The sequence below is a fragment of the Anolis carolinensis genome, chromosome 3 (genome assembly GCF_035594765.1).
Source record: "Anolis carolinensis isolate JA03-04 chromosome 3, rAnoCar3.1.pri, whole genome shotgun sequence".
In the NCBI taxonomy this organism is placed as follows: Eukaryota; Metazoa; Chordata; class Lepidosauria; order Squamata; family Dactyloidae; genus Anolis; species Anolis carolinensis.
The window spans coordinates 267,186,446-267,213,313 of NC_085843.1; the positions used below are offsets into that span (position 1 = coordinate 267,186,446).

The 26,868-nt window shown below is 37.9% G+C and overlaps 2 protein-coding genes and 1 long non-coding RNA gene across 6 annotated transcripts in view; 2 read left to right on the forward strand and 1 right to left on the reverse strand.

Annotated features, from left to right (window-relative positions):
• The window catches only part of pdcd10 (programmed cell death 10), a 40,743-nt gene extending 26,959 nt beyond the window's left edge, over positions 1–13,784 (reverse strand). The window contains exon 1 of one of the 4 annotated variants that reach the window (XM_008106065.3): positions 13,628–13,783. The gene's annotated coding sequence lies outside the window, so the exon portion shown is untranslated. Of the gene's footprint in view, positions 1–13,415 lie in introns of all 4 variants that reach the window. The other 3 variants (XM_008106067.3, XM_008106066.3, XM_062976741.1) reach the window with 3 other exon arrangements.
• The window catches only part of LOC134297886 (uncharacterized), a 414,859-nt gene that overhangs the window by 249,832 nt on the left and 138,159 nt on the right, over positions 1–26,868 (forward strand). The window lies entirely within an intron of this gene.
• The window catches only part of serpini1 (serpin family I member 1), a 128,485-nt gene continuing 118,880 nt past the window's right edge, over positions 17,264–26,868 (forward strand). The window contains exon 1 of the mRNA XM_062976740.1: positions 17,264–17,423. The gene's annotated coding sequence lies outside the window, so the exon portion shown is untranslated. The remainder of the gene's footprint in view (positions 17,424–26,868) is intronic.

Genomic DNA, 26,868 nt, shown 5'->3' on the forward strand with positions numbered 1-26,868 from the left:
TTAAATTATGAATCGCAACATTTGAGGTCTCACTTCAAAGACATTATATTAAGCCAAAGGGGAAAAAAGGAAACAAGAAAGGAAAAGATAAAAGGATTCACAACACTCCTATTCCAATACAATGTGAATTATCTCACATTGCTAAGCCATCACAACAAGAAGGGCACTTATGGTTCCTGACTTCCCTCAAAAGCAACCTAAACTTGAAAGGTAAGGTACATTTCCTTTTACTGGTATTACTTTTACATCTTCTAGATCAGAAAGCGCCAAGTACCCACATCTCCAAACCTGCTCACCTTCCAATCCCACACACTTCCAATTGAGAAAAAAAGCAAACAGAAAAGTAGTGCAATCTACTTTGTATCTCTTCTGATGGACTCATCTCAAAAGACAGCTTGAAATTATTTCTGTTTTTCCCACAAGCTGGTACAGTATCTCCAAAAACATCCTAAAACATAATGATATTCCCAGGCATTGTGACATTTTCTAACTACTACAGGCCAATTTGCATTGCCCTTCTGAAGAGTTAAAAGAAACACAACTCAGAAGACATGCTAAAGTCCTTTGCCATTCTTATAGTACAAGGAAAACAAGGCAGCCTGAAAATACATTTCTTTGACAATCTAAGCTTGAAAGAACGAAAAGGACTTCAATGAGGCAAAGAAGATCAAGTTTTAACTGAGCTCTGTTTGTGACAAATAGATCAATCAATTTACAGAAAAGAGGTTGCAGTCACGGGCAAGAAACCAGGAAACAAACATGAAGAAAACCATTGGGTACATCTGTCCCTATGAAAACCTTGTGTTTTAACTACAAACATACAAGGCAATTATTGCTGGAAAGGTATAAGGAAGTTAGTTAAGGAAATCCTTCCTTAAAAACAACTTGACCATCATTAGGAGTGTTGTGTAATGTGCAAACACATGCAAAATGCCACTCTCTCAGGTGATAAGGGGACAAAATGGCTTTGTAGAATTCTATGTAATAGAAGGTCTGTATCTGTGCTTCAGCAGGAAAATTGACACTGATACTGTTCTCTAAAGTCAAAACTTTTCACACTGCTGTAACATACTTTAAAGTCCAAAGACTTCCCAATAACTGAAATTTTATGTTATTAATTACTACCCAAAGGACCAAGCATGATGTAGCAGTTTCAACTGGACTACACCTCTGGAGACCAGGGTTGAAATCCCTGCTTCACCATGAAACCCACTGGAAGACCTTGGACAAGTTGCACCCACTCAGTCTTAGAAAAAGGAAATAACATACTTCTATTGAACAAATCTTGCCAAGAAAACCTGTGATAGGGTCACCCTAGGTAGGAAACCACTTGAGGGGCACACATTTTATTTGTGAAAACAGCAACAACTTTATATTGATTAAATATATATCCCAATGTTCTGCCACTCCCTCATACATGGCGCCTAAAGCCATTTAAAACACACTGATAAAATTAAAACATAAAATCATTTAAAAATAAAATCTAATTCATGAAATACTGTAATACATCAATAAAAAGAAACAACTCCACTATGCCAAAAGGTTATACATTTTGTGAACCATTTTGAAGCAAGAACACACGGGATATTTAAAAAAAAATGCAGAAAAGTAATCATTGGAAGGAAAAATAATGTTTTCATAGAATGAAAATTGTTAAATTTGGTAACTGAAGACCAGTTCCCTCCTTTGTATGAGGGTGGAATGCATTGATGAGTCTTTGTGACCACTTCCCTTTGCTCTTGAGTTTAAGGGAAGTCACAGCACTAGTTTGAGACAGAAAAGATATGTAAGATGTGCAGACAACCGGCTCTTCAAGCAATTACCTGCAAGTATGATTTTAAATGACCTTACTCGGAATGCAACGTTTTCCTGGAGAAGGGAGGTCAAGTTTCAAAGATGAAGGATAAAATGTGACTCGCTATACTACAATAAATTTAGTGTACAGACTGAGCTTAAGGGAAACTACAACAAGGTAATTAACCATGACCAATTTTCTAACACATTCTTTCAGCAGGCAAGGCAGAGTAAAGCAAATAGAAGCTGGCAGCTATATAGTTGGCAAAGATACAAACAAGCATGCTGACAATCCAAATAGGCCTACCCCACTCCTATACTGACTGTTATAGTATTGTGAGAAGTAACACTCACCCTTAGAAAGAATGTAAAATTTCCATTCAAGACTATAACATAGCTTGAATTCCTGACAGTAAATTCTGCACTGAGTTAAAAACAATTAATTTCAGGTATTAGGCAGACCTAGCAACAGTTTTTACAGCATCTTGACAACAAAGGACTGGAATTTTTCAAGGCTGAAATATCATGAAGGAGGAAGCTCATGCAGTGAGCCTAAATGCATTGTTTTTCAGTTTTAATGATTCCGAATTTCAGGTATGTTTTGAAGGTTGAAACCTATTTCATACTGAGGGTGACAGAATTTTTCAAATTATAGTGAGCCCATATACAGTGCCTTCAAAGTGTTAATATTCCTGAGTCTTAAATGCCAATCAGCATTAAATATATAGGTGTCTTGGAAAAAAGCAGGGGCAAGAGGAAGGAATATTCCAGATGTGCAATGATTACTGTCAAAAATTGTAGTTTAGCAGTTACTAGTAAGCTACAAAAAATGCTGATCACAAAATAGTTAAAGGTTTGCTTAGCATTCTAATACATCCCTCACTCCTCTGTGAGCTGCAGAAATCAACTTTCATTGCATTAAACAGATGAACTCAAAAAGACCTAGAGATCTGTTTCACAACCACCGTGAAAATGTCACTAATACTGTACCACTTTATCAACATTCGCATCAGGCTTACACAAGAAGAAAAGTAATATCACAATTTAGTGACAGTATGCTTCAATGTAAGAGATTATATAATATTAAGAAACTACTATTTGTCAGCAACATGCAACTGTCTAAATTAGTAATACAAGTGCAATCTAAGTTTGCTTTTTAAAATATAAAATATTATGTCTCTATTTCTACCTCTTAGGAAAGACCAGATTCCATCCCCTTTTCAATATTTCACAGATAACAACTAAGACAATTTTGAAGATTATTAATGAGGAAGAACACATGCTAGGAGAGATTATATCAGTTTAATTTTGCCTAAGTCAACTGGAAAAGACAAGTCCATCTCTTCCTCTTCTTTTTCCACTGATAAATTGAGTGCAGGTTACCTTTGCATTTTATACTCATTTTGCATTAACTGAAGTATAAAAAGGTAAAAGTGAAGGTTTTTCCTGACGTTAAGTCCAGTCATATCTGACTCTGGGGGTTGGTGCTCATCTCCATTTCTAAGCCGAAGAGCCGGCATTGTCCGTAGACACCTCCAAGGTCATGTGGCCGGCATGACTGCATGGAGCACCGCTACCTTCCCGCCGGAACGGTACCTATTGACCTACTCACATTTGCATGTTTTCGAACTGCTAGGTTGGCAGAAGCTGGAGCAACAGTGGGCGCTCACTCCGCTCCTGGGATTTGAACCTGGGACCTTTCAGTCTGCAAGTTCAGCAGCTCAGTGCTTTAACACACTTCGCCACTGAGGCCAAAAAGCAGAACGTTTGAAGAGGAAAGAGAAACTGGAACATTTTAAAAGCAGACAATATAGGATTACTCAGGATAGTCACTGCCAAATTAGAGGACAACTGGAGAAAATGAGACCCAAATGTGGATGCAAATTAGTTTTATAGAAATTTAAAATAGTGGTTCCCATATACAATCAATTTATTTTTAATCACTAACCAACAAATAACCAATAAGACTAGCCATTAACAAACCATCCAACTGAATATGTGCATCTGAGGGTGTTTTGGACTTGCACGTCTTGATGTATGCAACAGAAGGGCATTTCAAATGTGGTATATAATTTAAACCTATTTAGAGGTAGAAGGGGCCATGTTTCTAATTGCGCGAGCAATTGCAATGATCATCTGCAATCTAATCTAGTAGTTCTAAAATTAACTGTAACACTTTAAAGTACCTTTCCATTCCCCTTTATAAATAAGACAGTATTAACACTAGTAAGTAAGGTATCTCCAAATCCAAGGTGTCAAGAATCTTCATTTTACAGAGTGAATTGCAACTCCTACAAGTTGAATTAATTTCTTTAGTCCTAGAAACAGACACTAATACTCTCAAGCATGTCCGGGATTATGTTCATCCCAATGTTTAAATAGATCTGATTGTCTACACAGAGCCATGCAAAGAAATCAATGAGGTCAAGGATCACACCTGACATTTGCAGGAAAATATAGAAGGCTCTTGAAAAGTCATAATATACCTACAAGCCTCAATGAGAATTTTGTCTATTTCAGAAGTTTCCTTTGGGCTACTTCATCTCACTTGGCTGGCAAATGAAATTAACTTATTAACTGGTGTATTTTTTAAATTTTTTCATTACAATCTAGGACTTAAACACTTGCCTCAAACTGGAAGGTGGCATATAGGTTCCCAAAAGCAAGTCCTATTTAACCCTGTCATTCTGTTCAATATTCTCAATTCATATGGGATTTATATTTACAATCTTGTTCCACTGCAAAGGCTCAAAGTGCTCCCAAAAACCTATATTATAAGCTGTCATCTATGCCAACTGAGCTTTTTCCAAAGGAAGGAAGTGCAGGCAGGGATTTAAGGGATTTTCAGCCTTCTTCTAGTAGCAAGGTACTCTGCAGTAGTAACTTCTCAGCTTCACTGCTTGGAAGGGGCTGGAAACATCTTCACTTGTCACCCTACTTCCTAGTGTTTCAGAAAATGCTCACTTAGTGGAGGTGCCAGGTTTATATAGGATGCTTTTTGTTAAGGAAATGCAGGTTTATGTCTAAATGTTAGGTCCCTCCTGAGGCTTTTTGAGGAAAAAGACATTTCAGTTCCATTACAAAGAGGATGTTTCCTTATTTAACTAACTCTAAATGCACTGTCTTATCAAGATCACAGTACACCTAGCTTCAACTACTGTCAAATCAAACCAAATCAAAGACAATTTTATCACTTCTAACAGGTACACATATAAAAGGGGTACAAATAATTCCTTCAGAATCATAGAAATTATTTTGTGGTAACAACCTGACTCACTTTAAAATCAAGAAATAGGCAGAACATGCTGAACTGGGATTTGAAAAAGTGAAACTCTAATCCCCACTGAGCCAACTTTGTTCTGCACTTACAAATGAAGAGGACAGCCTTCCTATATAAACATTCAACACTACTGCTAAGATTATCTTTGAGATCCATTGTTTTGATCATCTAACCCCACTTTTGATATATTTCCATTGGTTATCCATTTCATCTATGTTAAATGTGCTGGTATTTAAACCCCAACATTAACCTAGCTCCCTTATCTTTCAGTACTGATTTCTTTTTACTAGCCTACTCAAGATTTTCATTGTAGGAATTCGAGGCTCCTCATCAATCAGGGGTATCTTCTATGACTTGGCTTCTCACATGCTGCCCCATATTGTTAGAACTGCCTTTCTGGGCATTTGTGGTCTCCATCGCTGTATTTGCATCTCAATTGAAGAGTTTTTCTTTTTTTAAAAAAATCCAAAGCATTTGGGATTTTGGTTTGATGCTTTGCAGACTTGTGCAGTGGTTATATGTATTGTAAGTTTCCTTCATATGACATTGTGTTTTTTATTTGCATTTTATATGGATGATTTATTTTGCAATTGTATTGTATAACTTTGTGATTTGTTATCCATCCTCCCTTTATTTGTATGTGTAAGTATTTTAGACTATATGCTTTTGGCAGATTTCCCTTTTTTCTTATTTTGTAAAGTGACATGTAATCTTGATAGTGCTATATAAACAAATGTTGATGAGAAGGATAGTAAAAATAAATAAATATACAACTGTTTTAAGGACAGTTGTGATCATTGACATATATCTTCTACAGTTAGCTTGGCAGTGGAGACATTTATAGATACTGGACAGGGTAATTTTGAAGAAAGGCTGTCAAGTATTTTGTTCTAAGCAAACATTCAGGATTTGTCTTCATTTGTACAGTTTAAGAGATCACCTACCCATTGCAAATGGTGCCTGTCTCTCCCTATGAAACCTATTTAATAGTAATGCATTTTAGTCTGAGGCAAGAAAAACAAGGTGATATGGAAAGGCATTGATATCAGTTGATTTTGTAAAAGTCTACACTTGTGGTCTGTTAAAACCTGTGCACCTTTTAACAGTGACACAAAAAAGCAGTTAATTCTCTAGGTGTCTAGTGATCTTATGGTAAACATATGTATTCAACATGCCTGTTTATACTATACAACTTTGATCTTTTCAAAAAAAAAATCTTGTGAACTGCAAAGGTTGGAAACTAGATTACATATTTTTAAAAGAAAGCAGTTTTCTAACAAACATTTGCTCTATACAGTACCCAAAGGATATCTGTGATACATTACTTATTTAGTAACCTTTCTGAATGCTGCATAAACATACATGCAAGTTATTGTTAAACTAGAAAGCTATTTTCAAAACTAAACCACATAAATTGAGTTAGTATTTTCATTAAGGTCTAATGATGTAGTTTATTCATTCTTTTTTGTGACAAATACAAACGCCCTTTAAGAGGATAGAGCCTTTCACATATTATACTGAAGACATGTATACACTACTTCATAGCTGAAAAGGGCCTTCCTTCCATTCTCAAATTCAGCAAATGTAATAATGTGACATTGACCACTATAACACAGTGACAGACCTTTCTAGTTTTCTGTTCCACCATATTGTCCCAGCAGCTTCTGAAGACAGGAATTATTCCCTTCTTAGTTACACCAAGATTCACTTTTGAGTAAGTAGCATAAAATTTCACTGTAAAATGCCCTTAAGGGCAAAATGAATCAAATCTTTACTAGGAATCGCTACATGGAGAATTCTTAATATTTTAAAATTTGCAATGTTGCAATGTGTAGTTCTGAGTTTCAGTTCTAAAGAGGTGAAGTTTTTAAAAAGACACAACTAGAAAAACAACTACCGTATATACTTGAGTATAAGCCGACCCAAATATAAGCCGAGGCACCTAATTTTACCACAAAAACTGGGAAAATTTATTGACTATAGTATAAGACGAGGATGGTAAATGCAGCAGCTATGGGTCAAATTCAAAAATAAAAATAGATATTAATAAAATTGCATTATTTGAGGCATCAGTAGGTTAAATGTTTTTGAATATTTATATAAAACTGTAATTTAAGATAATAATAAGACTTTAATAAGATAAGACTGTCCAACTCTGAACACCTTTATACTCTAGTTTAAGCCGACCTGAATAGAAGCCGGCCAGGACCCTCACTCGAGTATAAGCCGAGGGGAGCTTTTTCAGGCCTAAAAAAGGGCTGAAAAACTAGGCTTATACTCGAGTATATACAGTATATCCAATTTATATATCATTTTATCTAAACTCTTTCCAGCTCAAAGTAACTTTGAAGAAAAATAAATCAAAATATCATTCTTATTGCCAGCAAAAGATCATTGCAGTCAGTCCTCCATATTCACTGGAGATAGGGGTGCAAGACGACTGTGGAAACAGAAAGAAGTGAATAAAATGTTTTTTAAAAAACTTGAGGGAACACCTCCAGTTATATAGTCATCTTTTGCTGGAGGGCCTAGAGATTTGATGGAAGTTGACCAGACCTGTGCAGGAGGAACTAAAGATTTCTAGGAGAGATTACAACAATCAAATCTGCAAATATTCAAATCCATAAAAATGAAACCCATACATGAGGAAGGTAATCACTTCTGCTACCACCAGCAGAACAAACTATAGAGAAATGCAAATTCTTTCTATCTTTGTACAGCCAGGTGAATACTAATAATACTTTACAAATGTATTCAATAAATAACTGGACACAAAATAAGCAGTACATGTGTTCAGTGTAACATGTGAACAGTCCAAGGGTGCATTTACCCTGCATAATGAATGCAGTTTGGCAACACTTTAACCGTCATGGCTCAATGTTATGGAATCCTGGGGTTTGTAGTTTAGTGAGGCACCAGCATTCTTTGGCAGAGGTTAAAATCCTTGTATAACTACAGTTCTCAGAATTCCAAAGTATTGAGCCATGGCTATTAAAGTGTTAAACTGCATTAATTATGCAGTGTAGGTGAACCCTTAGAATTATAAGACATTGCATTTTCTAGAATAGCAGCTGAAATATATTTGGATTGAGAGGGGAAAAAACCACCAATTGCTCCAAGTAGTGCACCCACTTGATTAAACTATGATAAAACTGGAAAGGTTTGTAAGATATGTGGTTATGTTATACTTTACTTGTTCGACCCAAATAAAAAATGAATTTGGAAAAGTTACTTTTTGTTGGCTAGAGAATTCTTGGTGCTTAAGACAATAAAAGGAAACTTTCCCAAATTTTGTGCCTATGCAGGATGAGGCAACACTTGAGTCCCAAGGTTCTTTGTACTTTAAAAGCATTCATTCTACAAATGGCCAGAAAAACATCTCTGCCTATTTATTTTACGTATCTTTAAGGTTAAATCCTATTGCTACTTTTAAAAAATGAAACTTCCAAAATATCCTCCATTTCAAAAGCATTAAGGAGCTTTTTCTTTTTGCTTTCTGTAATTTAAAAAAATATATGCAGCCGATTTCACATATCTCAGCTACTGAAGGACAAATTTCACCCATTAACAGAATGGAGCAACAAAATGAAATACAACTATTCATCAAAAACAGTGTATTACATGAAGTGTAAAGCAAAATGATGTTTCAAGGTTCCTGAAAAAGATATCAATCCCGTTTGTAAAAAAAAAAAAAAAAGACCAAAAATGAAGGTATGTTAATTGGTGTATGACTCTGCACCTATTTTCCATTTTTAAAAAGATATTGACTTTACAAATGAATTAGGAAGCAATTAGTTTCATGTTCTGTGTGTCAGATACGCTGTGAGAACAATAGCTCCAGAAAAAGGAAAGCCTTATATGTGAACAAGAATCAATGAAATTGTACGAATTCAACACTTAGTTTGCTACATTGAGACTTCCAATTACAATCCATGCAATGCCCCCTCACCATCTCCACTTTGGATTGTTGTTATTACAGTAGTCTCGCTTGTCCAACATAAACAGGCCAGCAGAACATTGGATAAGTAAAAATGTTGGATAATGAGGGATTGAGGAAAAGCCTATTAAACATCAAATTACATTATGATTTTACAAATTAAGCACCAAAACATCATGTTTTACAACAAATTGACAGAAAAACGTAGTAACGTTATGTAGTAATTACTGTATTTACGAATTTAGCACCAAAACATTGACTACGAAAAGGCAGACTGCGTTGGATAACACAGAATGTTGGATAAGTGAAGGTTGGATAAGCGAGACTCGACTGTATTTAATACATCCGGATAAAAACATCTTTTTCTGCTATATTACTAAATACAGGTAAAAATTACACCTGTTAACACCACCTACTTTTGGCACTGGTCTTGTTCACTACTGGAATGTGAATCACATCAGATATGGTCAAAGGTAGAGATCAAGAGGATTTTTTCTAGTTTCTACACTTCAGATACTCAAAAAGTTGTTTTTAAGACAAAAAGACACTGCATGAGGAAATATATACTCAAGAAATTATAGGCAAAAAAACCAATGTAAAAAACATGGGTCAGCTTATCCACAGGTCAATGGGAGCACTGTCTCTCTTTTTTTTAAGGACCCGTCTCCTTCTCAGAGTAGTGTTAAAAGGATATAACATATGTCTGTAACCTAAAAGAAGTCCCAAGCACCTATACTCTCTCTACTCTGGTGCTACGTCCAGCCTTTTTGAATGCCTGGGTGGGGAAATGGTGCTGGAGACTCTCTCCTTCTCCCCCCCCCCCCAGACAGCACTAGTGCTTTCTCCTCTCTGTGGAATTACCCTCAACTTACCCATGGATCATATCAAAAACCATAATTGTGCCCTCAACTTATACTTGAGGCTGACTTAAGTAGATATGGCAAAAAGTGCTACACATCAACTATATTAACAAAAATATCTTAAGGGTTGGGTGTAAGTCTACAGATCATGCCTGTCACAAGCAAACAGGTTCCCATCCAGGTATCAAAGACTATTACACAGTAGTGATGTAGTTGCCAAAATCAGTTTTCCTTGCTAGTAATAAGACAAATAGGAGTATGAGCACCTGTTTCTATAGGTTGCCTATCTTAATGCTTTAGAACTGTTTTATAATCTCATTTTGTTTCTATATCTATTCTTTACTGCAACTCTATTGCTTTTTAAGTCAGGAAAACAGTCTGAAATTGGGTAATAATAATCCTACCCTTCTTGAATTATTCAGTAATATTTCTACTACTTTCCATTACGTTTCCAGCTTGCTCAGACTGCTTATATCTGAGTAATGAGATATACAGTAATGAAGAGTAATGAGAACTTCTTCAAAGTTAGAGAAGACTTCCTTCTCTTCTCCAGGTTCTGGACTCATTCACTAGCAAAATTATTTAATCAACATAATTTGGTCCCTGGGATCAACATGCATGATCCTCAATCAGTTCCTTTGCCATTGTACATATTCTTCTTACTGCCATTCCACCAACTCACAAATGAGTCACAATGAATAATAATGTAACACAAGCTCATTAGAATAACTGAACTGCTAAAATATAAGAAAAGCAACACCATATCATACCAAAGGTTTATCTAGCCCTGTATTCTGTTTGCATAGCAGACAATAAAAATGCATATGAAAAGGTTGCAAGCAGAACATGTATGCAGTCGCATTCTCTTGGTTGCATTCTCCACCTATTCTTTTCCTCAAGTCAATCCATTTCCTGGTCCCAGTTAAAAAATAAAATCTTTTTTCCAAATTTTAGCAAAGGTCCACTTTGACTGTAATAATGACCCATGATTGGGATTTTCTGCACCTGATAATTCAGGTTCAGAAGCATTCTTTTTTGAGAATACCACTGATTTCTCCACTTAACCCATCTTCCAGTATGAATATGCACATCTGCTTTCCACATGCCAAGGATGGACACATGTATGTGTGCCTGTACATACATGAGGGAGGTAGTGTTTGGACTGAAGCACTGTTCCTGGAATTTCCTCCTATATGCTGGAGTAAATGCTATATAAAACACATTTTCCTATAGGCTACAAACTGAAAATATGTGGGAAGCTGGAACTTAACCTGACACGCTATCATTTATTTGTTTAAATAAAGAAATAATAAAACCAGTCTCCTATATGTAGTGAGCCTCCTCACCTGAGAAGTGTTCAAAAGCCAACAACCATTACCACCTGCAGTTGAAAACCCATTTTTAAAAATATACTCTTATAAAAGCTTCAGCCATTTGCATAGGCCATAAATGTCAAACCAGCACTAAGGGGACTTTGCGGATGGAGGGAAAGAAATGGGAGGAATATGCCATTCTCACCCCCACAACCAACCTTAGTCCAAGTGGGCCATGCTCAGGGTTGGACCAATACAATTTGTGGCCTTAGAAAGTATAGAAAACAATGGTCAATGTCACTAAAGTCAATGAAACCAAAACTCTGAAGCCTGCCTAATTATTTCAGCAAATGAAGCAGAATGCCACCTCTCCCCACCCCTGGAAGCAAAAGCACAGTAATGAAGTACAGTCAGTTCTGCATCATTGATTCAACCATTCCCAAAAGCAAACCTTGACTTCACCATTTTATATAAGGAACAGTATTTTATATAAGGAACCCACATATCCACGGAAAGTCCTGGAAGCATACCATGGAAGATTCCAAGGGCCCACTATAAGCAATAAAGTATTTGTTGACACCCCAAATCTACTGTTTGAGACAGGCACTTTATTCTTCCTAACAATACAGCTGGCTCTGGCCAGACTTTCTCAACAAAGACCAAGAAAATAAAACCCTCACCTCTATTTCCTTTTTATCTCCCGCCATATCCATTTTTGTTCTTTTGACCTTATTTAAAAATCCCCTAAACTCCTTGGTTCTTTGGATGCATCTACACTGCAGCTTGGCATTTCTTTATAATTGCCATGGTTCTATGCTATGGAATAATGAAAGTTGTAATTTGGTGAGGGACCAGTATTATTATTTGCCAGGAAAGGCTAAAGACCTTGTACAACTTATGGGCAATCTCCCGTGGCTGAATATAATTATCTTCCAGAGGTAGTCTTGATGGTGGGTCTGTGACTGTAGGCCCTTCCAGACAGGTACTATATCCCAGGTTTTCTGTTTATACCAGATTATCTGCCTGCAGGAACTCATATAATCTAGTTTAAAGCAAAAAACCTGGGATCAGATCATGGGATATAGGGCCTGTCTGGAAGGGCCCGGTGAAGACCTATGCTGGATGAGGACATACATTTCAAAATGGAAGGTGCTCAAAACAAGGGGTGCACCTTCCTCTTGGCATGTTTCATCCTGCATTCCTGTCTCTTCAAAAACCATTGCACTTTTGGTAATGGTTGACTTCCTGTTACAATGCTGGGGTGTCAGGACTTCTCAGTTCTCTGTGTTTAACATAATTTTTAAAGTTAACTTTGAGCTCATATTTTAAATCATACCACAAGTCCTGTGATTTCATAGCAATGAGTTGTGGCAATTAAAGTGCTGCCAAACTGCATTCATTCCCAAACTGTGGTCTTCCGGGCAAACTTCGGCCCTCTAGGTAGGTGCATTACATTGAGGAGTGCATCTACACCATGCATGGACAAACTTTGGCCCTCCCTCCAGGTGTTTTGGACATCAACAACATTGTTAGGCATTGTGGGAGTTGAAGTCCAAAACACCTGGAGGGCTGAAGTTTGTCCATGCTTGGTGTAGATGCACGTATCTATTTCTTCTTTTGTTGTTGTTTGCCTTCAATAACAACAATCAATACAATTTTTACCCACCTGTCCTCATCTGTGGGTAAAAATTGCTGTGGTTTTCAATTTTGAATTTGTTTGAATGACTATCAACTGGGAATGTGTAAATACGATTTATATTTAACTCTGTTTCAATGTTCGTATATTTTAAACAGCTATGTCAGGCATGGGCAAACCTCGGCCCTCCCTCCAGGTGTTTTAGATTTCAACTCCCACAATTCCTAACAGCGGGTAGGCTGCTAGGAATTGTGGGAGTTGAAGTCCAAAACACCTGGAGGGAGGGCCGAGGTTTGCCCATGCCTGGGCTATGCTAGTGAGGAGATAAAGCAGGGTATAAATAAATATAATCATCATCATGGCTTCATTAGTTCCTTACTTATGGTGGGAGACCCATCATAGGGCTTTCTTGGCAAGATTTCTTCAGAGAGGGGTTTTGCCCTTGCCTCCCTTGAGGCTGAGAGAGAGTGGCTCGCCCAAGGTCACCCAATGGGTCTCTACAGCCGAACAGGGACTTGAACCCCGACCTCGAATCAAGGGGGTTGAGGCCTAGCCCACCTCCCGCTCCTTTCTCCCCGCCAATCTTCCTGGATACCTCAGCAAAGGAGGGCCTCCTCCTTCGGGGACGGAGACTGGGAAGAACAAACGGCGTTCCCCTCTTTCTCTCTCCTCAGCCAAGCCACTAGGCCCGGCGCCTGCCCTCAGGCCGGCTTGCCAGGGGCCAACCCCGTTCTCGCAGCCCCGCGAGGCCAGGCCCTGCCAGCGACCCCACTACGAACGAAGGAGAGCGCGCAGCGGCCACCTCACCTCCCCTCACCCGCCTGCCTGCCTGTCCGCCCTTCGAGGCTCCTCTTTCGCCGAGGCCGGAAGTAGCGTCCTCCTCTCCTATGCCACCGCCGTCGTTACCACACACCAGGCGTTGTCCGGAACTAGCCGGCGACCGCGGGGGCCCACGGGGCCTGTAGTCCCGCCTTCACACTACAACTACCGAGATGCCTTGCGAGCACGGCAAGAGGCCCATGAAAGGGGAAGCGTGGGGACCAATAGGAAGAAAGAAGGCGTGGCGTTGCCCATATTTGGAAGACAGTGGGCGGAGAGTGAGAGACATTGGGAAGTCGCATCCGAAGGGGATATTATAAAATGCGTATAATATTACTAATAATACTACAGTATAGTGGTATAGTAAGGTAAAGGTTTCTCCTGACGTTAAGTCCATTCATGTCTGACTCTGGGGGTTGGTGCTCATCTCCATTTCTAAGCCGAAAAGCCGGCGTTGTCCGTAGACACCTCCAAGGTCAGATGGCCAGAATGACTGCATGGAGCGCCGTTACCATCCCGCTGGACCAGTACCTATTGAACTACTCACGTTGGCATGTTTTCTTTTCTTTCTTTTTTTAAATTTATTTTTATAATTTTTCAAAAGAATACAATAAAAGTGGGAGAACATTGTGGTTTATAGTAAAGTAGGAAACAAAGAGGAAAAAAGGTAAGGATAGAGAAAAGGAAGGAAAGAAAAAAAGGGGGGGTAAAAATGGGAGAAAAAAGGTAAAGTTTCTGCTTCCACTCATCTTCACGGTTAATGTCTATTCTTTAATTTCATTCCTCTTTATTCCAAGAGGATTTATTAACTGTGTCCCCTTCTCTTCTTCATTATTTATCTTATGTTGCTCTTTCTTGCATAAAAACATTGGCATGTTTTCGAACTGCTAGGTTGGTAGGAGCTGGAGCTAACAGCGGCAGCTCACGCCACTCCCGGGGTATAGTGGTATAAAACAGTATAATTGTCGATAATTCTAATACTGAGCTATGCTAATAATATGTGTATGTATGTATGTGTGTATATATATATATATATATATATATATATATATATATATATATATATATATATATATATATACACTAATATTATAATGTAATACAACATTATACTACTATATAGTAATATAATAATAATAATAATAATAAAATGTGAGTATATTAATAGGTACCGCTCCGGTGGGAAGGTAACGGCGCTCCATGCAGTCATGCCGGCCACATGACCAGGAGATGTCTAAAGACAACGCCGGCTCTTCGGCTTAGAAATGGAGATGAGCACCAACCCCCAGAGTCAGTCACGACTGGACATAACGTCAGGGGAAACCTTTATACAGTAGAGTCTCACTTATCCAACACTCGCTTATCCAACGTTCTGGATTATCCAACACATTTTTGTAGTCAATGTTTTCAATACATCGTGATATTTTGGTGCAAAATTCGTAAATACAGTAATTACTACACAGCATTACTGTGTATTGAACTACTTTTTCTGTCAAATTTGTTGTCTAACATGATGTTTTGGTGCTTAATTTGTAAAATCATAACCTAATTTGATGTTTAAGAGGCTTTTCCTTAATCCCTCCTTATTATCCAACATATTTGCTTATCCAACATTCTGCCGGCCCGTTTATGTTGGATAAGTGAGACTCTACTATATATTCCATGTACTACTACAGTAGAGTCCCAACTTGGTCTCCTAGCAACCCACTCAGCCCAGTGTTAATAAAAGAATAAAAAATAAAATATATACAAATAATACAATAAAAAACACTAAAAAAATTAATACAATAAAATAATATAATAACAAAATAACTAAAAATAATACAACAAAATAATAAAATATAATAAATAAAAAAGATAAGTTACAATAAAATTAATTAAAAAATACAAATAACGTCAAATAAAAATTCCACAACAACTTTTAACCAATACCACCACCACTTTGCCACAGCAATGCGTGGCTGGGCACAGCTAGTATTATATAACAAAATAATATTACATAATATTTGTACTAAAATATTAGACTATTAAAAATTCTATTTAATAATACTGTATAATAATTGTATATTATATATTACATATAATATTACTAATAATATTGCAGTACTGTATAGTGTTGCAGTACAATACAGTAATGTATAATACTAACATTGTGCTATGCTAATAATATAATATGCATATAATATTAATAACAACATTATAATGTAATACAATACAAACCTAATAATAATACAATATAACAATAATGTAATAGTGCTATATTATATGTTACATGTAATATTGCTAATAATACTGCAGTATAGCACATTATAATCTATAATACTAATATTGTGCTATGAAAATATAAATATATGTACATATAATATTAATAATACAAAATAATACAGATGACAATACAATAAAATATAATAATGTGATATTATATATTACATGTAATATCACTATTATTGCATTATAGTGGCATAGTTGCTGCTGCTCAGTCGTTTAGTCATCTCCAACTCTTCGTGACCTCATGGACCAGTCCACGCTAGAGCTCCCTGTCGGCCATTGCTGCCCCCAGTTCCTTCAAGGTCAAGCCAGTCACTTCAAGGATACCGTCCATCCATCTCGCCCTTGGTCGGCCTCTCTTCCTTTTTCCTTCCATTTTCCCCAGCATTGTGATCTTTTCCAAGCTTTCCTGTCTCCTCATGATGTGGCCAAAGTACTTCAGCTTTGTCTATAATATCCTTCCCTCCAGTGAGCAGTATCTATTGATCTACTCACATTTGCATGTTTTCAAACTGCTAGGTTGACAGGAGCTGGAGCTAACAGTGGGTGCTCATTCTGCTCCTGGGATTTGAACCTGGGACCTTTTGGTCTGCAAGTTCAGTAGCTCAGCGCTTTAACACACTGCGCCACCACCAGGGGCCCCAATATTACATTTAATATATAATATATAATTAATATTATTAAATTGTATTATTATCAGTATTATATTGTAATACATTATAATATTATCAATATTATATGTATATACAATATGTTATATTATATATTATTATAAATTAAGTTGTATATTGTATACTATCAATATATTATATACATATTATATACATAAAATATTATAATGTAATGCAATATAATAGGAATAATACACTATAGTAATATATAATAACACTATTGTGATATAATAATACTAATATATATATGCATATAATATTAACATATACTACTGATAATATATAATGATACACTGTTATGTTGCTGTATATTTGAAGTTGTAATGTTCTTGATTGTGAGCTGCTTTGATTCTTAGTATGGAGATATAAATAAATAAAATTAAAATAAAATAAAATAGAGAGGAGGGAGAGGCCAAGAAGGAGAAAGGGGCGTGGCCTTGCCCATATTAGGAAGAAAGTGGGCGGAGAGAGACTTTGGAAAGCAGCATCCGAAAAGGAGAGGAGGGGGAGGTCAAAAGGGAGTAAGGGGCGTGGCATTGCCCATATTAGGAAGAAAAGAGGCGGAGAGGCAGCTCGAAGCGGCATATGAAAAAGGGAGAAACGGCTGGGAAAGCGTAGGCGAATCGGGAGAAAAGGGGCGTGGCGTTGCCCATATTAGGAAGAAAGGGGCGGAGCGAAGTGGGAAGGGGTGGGTCTGTTGAATAAAACCATCCCCAGCGCAGAGGCGCACAGAAACAATCCCTGAGGCGGTGCCGGCGAAGGAAGAAGCGAGCTCGGAGTGTGGAGCTAAGCGGCGACATCTAGACCACGTATCTCCATCTCTCTTTAAAGCACCTTTAGGGCAGGTAAGCCGGTCACTTCTGCAGCAGCAGCCCCTTTGCAAGGCTTTATTTTCTCCTCCCTTTTGTTTATGCTCTTGCTTTGAGATAAATACAGAAAGAAGATAATTGTTCTTTGGGTCCACTAAATAGGGTTTTAAGAGTGGCTGGTTCATCATCCCCTTTATTTGGTTTGGGAACAATAAACTAGTTTTCATACCTTCCCCAAAAGGCAATTATTATTATATTTGGGGATATCTTCCAGCAGCATAACTTAAACACACTGAATAGGATCCCAGTAGTGGTTGGTGCATCTTCTCCTTTATTTTGCATGGGAACAATAAATAGTTTTCATACCTTCCCCCAAATGCTGCTGCTGCTATTATTATTATTATTATTATTATTTGGAGAGATCTTCCAGCAGCACAACTTAGACCCACTGCATAGGATCCCAGTAGTGGTTGGTGCATCTTCTCCATTATTTTGCATGGGAACAATAAAGAGTTTTCATACCTTCCCCAAAATGCTGCTATTATTATTATTATTATTATTATTATTAATAATAATAATAATAATAATAATAATAATAATAATAATATTATTTGGGGAGATCTTCCAGCAGCACAACTTAAACCCACTGCATAGGATCCCAGTAGTGGTTGGTGCATCTTCTCCATTATTTTGCTTGGAAACAATAGTTTACATGCCTTCCCCCAAATGCTGCTATTATTATTATTATTATTATTATTTGGGGAAATCTTCCAGCAGCACAACTTAAACCCACTGCATAGGATCCCAATAGTGGTTGGTTCCCCTTCCCCATTATTTTGCTTAGAATATACTAGTTTTCATGCCTTCCTCTAATTATTATTATCACTGTTAGTATTAGTATTATTTGGGGAGGTCTCCCAACTGCATAACTTAAGCCTCTCCTGATTTTATTTGCAAGCATCTTCTCGGCTAAGTGCTGGATCACTTCAAGAGGCTTTTTCTGTGTTTTCCCCTGTTGCTAGAAACCTATTAGGATATATTATCTCTCTCCCTTTCCCCCACTGCAACCTTTAACAGTGATGCTGCAAATTAAATAAATTTCTGGTTGTTTGATTTTTTTTAAGCCAACTGCAATCATTTCCCTCCAGTATTGAATTTTGTGAAATAACTGATCATATGGAATAATTATAGCAAATGCTCCTTTTGCTCAAAGATAATGGGCATTTCACCCTTTGTCATTCTCCATAAGCCCTAATTTGCATGTGTTTGTGGCTGAGAGGCACTGTCATTTGCTGTACAAGAGTTGAAGTAGGGCTACGAAAAGTCATTTGCCGTATATATGTATATCTAGGTAAAGTCAATATTATATTTTTCATATATATATTTAGAATTGGTACTGTTCAACTCTGGGCAGTATCAGTATTTTTAGCCCTAGCTCATCCTACTGTGTTGCTGTGAGTTTTCAGGGCTGTATGGCCATGTAACAGAAGCATTCTCTCCTGACGTTTCGCCTGCATCTATGGCAGGCATCCTCAGAGGTTGTGAGGTCTGTTGGAAACTAGGCATGTGGGGTTTATATATCTGTGGGATATTCGGGGTGGGAGAAAGAACTCTTGTTTGTTTGAGGCAGGTGTGAATGTTGCAACTGGCAACATTCACATCATCCCCCTGTGTTGTGTCTTCCACATTATTGGTTCTTCTTTAAAAAGAGTATTTGACATCTATCGCTTCGAAAGTTTTATATAGAATGTCGGCCCATTGAGATGGCCATTAGGCTTTGCAAATGGAATATTTCATCTCTGTTGGTACAGACAGAAATCTTTATAATGAGCAAATTTGTCGCTGACTCCAAGTGGGGTTGTCAGTTAGTGTTTCCAGATGCTTTTAAAGAGAAGAAAGAAGGCTGTATGCAGTCTCTTGCACAGTGGAAATAGAGAGATTGAAATAATGTAGGGAGGGATATATATATATATATATATATATATATATATATATATCGGTTTTCCACATGATTACTACATTTGGTTGCATATTGTTATTCAGGCTGCATCTGATGGAATGGATTATTGCCTATGGAGACTTTTGCCCAATAAAACCAATAGTCTTTAAAATGCCCCAAGATTTTTTGTTCTTGCTGCAACAAGCCTAGGCAGCCCCAGTCCCCTCAATTCTTACTAAGGTTATGAATCTACATTTTTTTCTTGGGAATAGAGGTGCATCTACACTGCAGAATGAATGCAGTTTGATACCACTTTAACTACCACAGCTCAATGCTAGGGGATCATGAGTTTGGTGAGGTACCAGTACTCTTTGGTAGCAATGGCTAAACACCTTGTAATACTGCAACTCCCATGATTTCATAGGATTGAGCCAAGGGTGTTAAAGTGGTGTCAAACGCCATTCATTCTGCAGTGTAGATGTATCCTAGGTATAATGTGTTGTCGAAATCTTTCATGGCCGGGATCACAGGGTATGTTATATGTTTTCCGGGCTGTATGGCCATGTTCTAGAAGTATCATTGAGGATGCCTGCCATAGATGTGGGCGAAACGTCAGGAGAGAAAACTTCTAGAACATGGCCATACAGCCCGGAAAACATACAACAACCCTATCCTAGGTTTCATTGAACTCTGTGAGACGTAGATTTGTGTAAATGTGCCCAGGGAAGAGGCTGGCTGTGGAGATCCTTGACTTTGCACTGCAATCTTGGGAATGTTTATGGAGGAGCAGAACCTATTAGCTCAATAGGATTTATGCCAAGGTTAATAGGCACAATATCCTTACAGCCATTTAGTCTGTCCAAGAGGTTATATAGATTGTATGACCAGCTTGTCTATAAAGGTTGGTAAAATTGTGTTACAGACATAGACTCTTTATTTTGATGGAAATTTGACATTTAATTTAAAATTACAAACCCAGAAGTTGGCATTTAAAACTAGCAGGGATGTGGAAGGGTTTTTATCTCTTGCCTTAAGTGGTTGAGGCTCTCAGCTGCTGAGAATCACAGAGAGCTTAGATGCAGAAGAGCACAGTGTTACCTTTTGAAGCTGTGCCAGTGAGATGGCAACAAGGGACAGCAATGTAGTATGAAACTATCTCACTTTCTCTCTTTGGGACTTTGTGGTGGTAAAGCAAGGCTGTTATACAATGCACCTAGGATATTAAGAATATTTATGTCTGTCTTAATAGTCTAGGCTTTGCATTGCCCCCCCCCCCCAAATCTACGCTCTCCATCACTGTTCACCAAAGTGGATTTCAATCCTATGTTATAAAGCCTAACACTCTAATCCAGTAATGCACAGGATGAGAAGACATTTCAGTGTGTCAAACTGCCAATATACCACTTTTAAGAGCAGTTCGACAATGTTAAGGATTACTATCAGGTTTTTAGCTATCTCGACAGCCAACTGCTGGCATTTTCGTACTGCTGACACTTGACTTTCAAATTGGATTTCTGCCAAAATAAAGTTATTTTCAGGGAGCCAGTGTCTGGGTGAAAATAAAAGCTGGACTGGGGTTTTGTTTCGGTTGGAAATATCTATAAGATAAACAGCACAATCCTGAGAATGTTTACTTAGAAGTACGCCATACTGAGTTCAGTGGAACTTCGCCCCTTCTTGTGCTTAAGAAAGGGCCAGCATCCAATTAAGAAATGTTTACCATTGCAGAGAGAGTGAGGACATCAGGAAAATACTTGTTTGTGGAGCATACATTTGGAGTAATTAGTTTATGATTTGAAGTGCTGCGATACTTTGCACATACATTAAAGTGTTTTCTTGAGATATCCGTGTAATTTCTCTGTGATTCGGGATGTTGGTGTGGGTGCTGATTTTTTTATCTGCCTGTTTGAGACTGTGTATGGCTGGCTTAACAAAAAATAAAATTGGTCCATAACTTATGTGCAGTTGTTTAGCTTACATATCATATAGCCCATCCTACTGGCATTTCAACAAAATGATGAGCTTTGATCCTTTTGCTGTTGCACTTCATCAGCTTCTCCCAATAAACTCTGTTCAAGCAAACTATTTATGAAGATGTGCTCCACATGAATGAGATGTAATGGACATACAAAACTGGCTGAGCCCAGCATGAGTGACCCAGCAGTGGAAGTCTATGCAGCTGAATATCATCTGATTCTTTGTGAGGTCTATGCAGTGGAGGTCTCTGCAACTTCATGTGTCATCTCATCTGATGCTTTGTGAAAAGATCAATTTCAGTGCTGAAGATCGCTGGTTCAGTCTTCAAGTTCAGGTCATATTGAATTGATGAACTGATTCAATGCAAGGCGACTTCTTCTCTCCCTCTGCATCCTTGCAAAGGATGTATGAGGGTAGTGTTTATAAGCTCATTGTTGCACTGTCTTAGTTGTGATAGTGCATATGATCCTCTTTTTTTGGTCAAATTGATGCACATGATGAAGAAAGCCTTTGTGAATGCTTGCCCAACAGGGAACCTATCACCCAGCAAAAGAAATCCTGAGTAATTAATTGGGTAAGAGTGACTAATTGGCCACCTTGAATCCTGTGCTTGAAAGCAAGGTGAGCTACAAGTATTAAGTATTAATCATTAATTAATATGCTTAAATCTGTATATTATGAAGAAAAATACAAATGCTCACCTTTTTTGGGGTAAATTACCCAGCCAACATTAGGGTGCACATTAGATTCACGTAATAGGGTAATCTTAGTGCTGAGCCAAAGCAAAAGAGGAAGGTGGTTCAGGAGCACCTGTAGCTTCTATTTGAGGGATGTCATCTGGAATTCAATTGTCATGGCTCAATGCTATGCAATCCTGGGATCTGTAGTTTGATAAGTCATTGATAAAGGGCCACGTTGATGCAGCGGGTTAAATTGCTAAGCTGCAGAACATGCTGACCAGAAGGTCTCTGGTTCGAGTTTGGGTTCAAGGTGAGCTCCCATTGTTAGCCCCAGCTTCTGTCAATCTAGCAGTTCAGAAACATGCTTTGGTGGGAAGGTAACGGCACTCCATGCAGTCATGCCAGCCACATGGCCGCCAGCCACATGGCCTTGGAGGTATCTATGGACAACGCTGGCTCTTCAGCTTAAAAATGGAGATGAGCACCCCCCCCCCCCCCCAGAGTTGGACTCTACTAGACTTAATATCAAGGGGAAATCTTTACCTTTACTTTAAGTCATTAGCACTCTTTGGCAGAGGATGCTCAAGATCTTGCAAAACTGTAGCCCCATGATTCCATAGCATTGAACCAAGGCAATTAAAGTGTATTCATTCTACAGCATAGATATACCTTTCCATTGCAGAAAGCTTTGGTGTTCCAACACAATTGTTTTTAAAGAAGGAATTCTAAGCAGGCAGCAATTATAATGGGCATATTTCAAAGAGTGCACCTTTGGCTGCTGTGCATTACATTCACCAGCAAATACTTCTTTTGGTTCCAGGTTTTGAAAATGGAGGTGTGCATTAGATTCAATGACTCATTAAACTCAAATAACTCTTCTAAACAGAAGCCACAGTCTTTTGTTGTAAGAATAGGAAAGCTTTTTACTACCTTGGGATTAGTATATTTGGGATTCATCTCTTAGGGACATCCCATTTCCTCCCTCTCTTTCTTAACACCAGTTCCCTTCCCCAATTTGTTAGGCTACAGGGGCAAAGATAAATCACTCCTGAAATGATAATTTTGGAAAGTTTGAAATGAGATCAAGAGGCACAGATTGTTTATTCCTCTTTTAGCTGATGCATGCAGGTTTTATAGAGAATGCCATATGAGGAGAAGCATGCTCCTTCACAATAGAAGGTGCCTGTTTCGAGATGGCAGCCTTCACCTTCCACTTTTGTAAAGTGCGAGTGAAAGGTAGTAGTTAAAAATCCTGCTTAATGATTTTGGTTGATTGATTACATCAATCAACCAAAGGGCGTTGCTCTTTATAAAACCCATTTTTCTTAGTATTACCGCAGTGCTCTCTCTGACATAATCCGAATCTTCCTGCAACAGCATAACATGGCTTTCCTAAGAGTTGTACTGAGAGTATGCTTTCAAAAATAACAACTTTCTCTTTCCAGGAGAATCCTACAAGTCCCTTTGACAAAAGACAGAAGTTGAACAATGACAGACACCCTTCCCTGTACTGTACTCTAGTTTCTTGAACAACATTGAAAGACACCCTGAGTTGCATAGATAATTAAGGCATGGATTAAAAGTCAGAAAAATTGTAGCTTTGGGGTGCATGTACATCAGTGGTTCTCAATCTGTGGGTCCCCAGATGTTTTGGCCTTTAACTCCCAGAAATCCCAACAGCTGGTAAGCTGGCCAGGATTTCTGAGGGTTGTAGGCCAAAACAAATGGGGATCCACAGATTGAGAACAATTGATCTACACTGTAGAATTAATGCAGTTTAACACCACTTTAAGTACCCATGGATCAAAGCACGATAATCGTGGAAGTTGTTTTACAAAGTCTTTAGACGTTTCTTCCAATGAGTGCTGGTATCTCAGTAAACTAAGGTTTCCATGGTTCCATATAATTGAACCATGGCAGTTAAAGTGGCATCAAACTGCATTAATTCTCCGGTGTAGATGCACCCTTAGTCTGCATTCAAAGTTAAGGTCCTTAAGGAAGCTGTTCTGCATTTCTGATATGGACCTTCTCCAGTATGTGATCCACCAGACAGATGGTGGATCACACAGATTTTGTTTTCTGGGATTGCTAAACAGTTAGAAGTACATTTGAAAAATACTTTTAAAAATAGCGACCAGGGGCCTCTTTGCACTAACAGTTGTAGAACATTGATTCTACTTTAGCTGCCATACTTGAGTTTTACGAGATTGGTAGTTTGGAGATCCAGTAGAGCTTTTTTGGGAGAAGATGCTAAATACTTAGTGAAGCTAGACATTCCAGAATTCCACACAATAGATTCATGGCAGTTAATGTATATCAATGTGCTGACATGGTTTAGAACGCTAGATGCCCAGCACTGGAAAAAAGAGGAAACTCACAGCTGGGTCTTTGATTTGAGTAGTAGTTTTTAATTTATTGAGTTTATATTCCACTATCTTGTAATGAGAGGAGTCAAGGTGTTATTCAGATATTAGCTCATGGTCAGTCTAATGTAGTGTTTTGAACATTAGACTATGGGTCTATCGACCAGGCTTCAAATCCTTGCTTGGCCATGAAACCCATTGGGAACCTTGGGCACATCATACTCTCTCAGCCTCAGAAGACGCCAATAGCAAACTACTTCTGAACCAATCTTAGCAAGAAAAACGTGTGATAGGATCACCTTAGGGTTGCAATAGGTCTAAAGCGACTTGAAGACACACAACTACATACATTTAAGTGTATAATAAAAATGAAAAAAATATTACACAGTCATATTTTCTTCAGGGGTAACACACACTGTGTTCAATGGAACTGATTCCCTAATAAGTGTGTATAATACTGCAAATGTTAACATATTTAATAGAGAGGTAGTCCCTTTGGCTTTGCTTTGAATAAACATGCATAGAATTATGGAGCAAATGCTTAAGCTAAGAAAGCTTCAGGAGACCATTACATAAGTATATGTGAGCAATTCTGGGCATTTCAAGAAAAAATATCAATATAATTAATAGTACCAACAATAATAAGTATATTAATAACAGTAAATATTTTTTAAAGAAAGTGGACATGATCTGAAACATACTGATTAATTGAGGCAAATTTAGTACAATTTCATGTATATTTTAAACTTTTCTCGTTAGTTCTTACACTAGAATGAAAGAACTATTCCCATTTCTTATTTGCTAATTAGATGGTGTACAACTTCCTATGGTATGGGAAGACTCTTGAATCAATTCAGTATAAAAAGTTAGACCATATGCACAGCGTGGGCTGCCATCAAACACTTCGGTTCATAGAAATAGAGAAAGATGCACTATGTGTGAGATCTCTGTGTGTGTCTATCTCCCTCTCACTTTCTCTCACACATGCACCCTGAGGGTGGGCAACAATTAATGTATAAATGGTGCAATATCTGATCCAGAGGGATTACAGCAGATCTCACCAAGAGAGACTGAATTGAGAGGATTGGCCGGGGAGGGGGGGGGGGACCATCAGAGAGAGAAAGAAATGGGAAATAACCTGGTTAGTTTAGAAGTCTACACTGGGTCTTTGGTATCCACTGGAGTTTGGTTTCAAGACCCCACATGGATGCTTAAATCTGTGGATGTTCAAGTTCCATTACATACAGTAGGGTAGTAAAAATGATGGCTGTTATATAAAATGGTTAATACAAGCTTTGATTTTTGGATTTTTTTTAAAAAAATCAAATCATGGGTGATTCCATAGTAATGGAGGGTTGACTCTATATCCAATTTTCTTTTTCAAACACATTTTGAGTTGAAGTCATTTGGGGACTCTGAGCACTTTATGCACTGTCTGCAAGCTGTCCAGCTGATATTAGTTCTTATTGTGTACCTTCAAGTCATTTCTAACTTATAGATTTCTGGCTGCTGGATGTTGAATTTGATGTTGCTTTAAATTGTCTGACTTATGATAACCCCAAACCTATTATGGAGTTTTCTTGACATAAATTGTTCAGATGAGGCTTGCACTTGTTTTCCTTTGAGGCTGAGGGAGTGTGACTTGCCCAAGTGGGTTTCCGTGGCGAGTGGGGTTTTGAACCCTTGTATCCCAGTTTTCTAATTCAGCATTCAAACCACTACACTGACTCTTTATGCTATCCATCTATCTCCACACTTATATGCAACACAATATATCTCAGCCAGGATTCACACAGATTGAAGTGGCTCTGCTCAGTTTATACCTGCCGGTAAGGTTCATGTTAGTGAAGAGGCATGCACTTTGCACATTCTCAGGAGTCCCCTTCTGTCTTGGGAGGGTGGTGCAGAAAGAACACACCGAGTTGAATCTCTCTGAAGATTGGCTTTATTTGCTGGCCAAGCAAATGGTGATAGTTGTTCTCTAGTCATGAAAAGACTTCCATGCCACCAACATGGAGTCACAAACTTTTATTATTTTACAGAAATCCAAAATCACATTTTGATTAGTGTTAACACGTTGTCCATTTAATTGGTCTATGCTTAACTAATACATTTCTGATTGGCTCTCTATTACTAAACAAGCAAACAGGTGAACAACAACAGAAACTGGAATAAATTGGAATTTACTTTAACTTCATATCTTCTTCAAGTGGCTCTGACTTGCGGGGATGTGCTAGGCAGGCACCAGCTTATCTCTTTGTACAAGTGAAAGCAAGAATGCTGTGCAAAAGAATAAGGCGGTTAGACATGAGAATAAATCCTCAAACTGCAGTGGCAACTTTTAAAAACTATACCTTTGTCTATATATACTTTACAGATGGGACCTCCTGTCACATATAGCATCTATAAAATCTTATAAAGCTACATCTCCTTCATTAGATGTATGGTTTAGAACTTTTTTTTTTGATCTAGACCATGCTTTACCATTTTAATGAAATTTTTCAGACACTTATATACAGTAC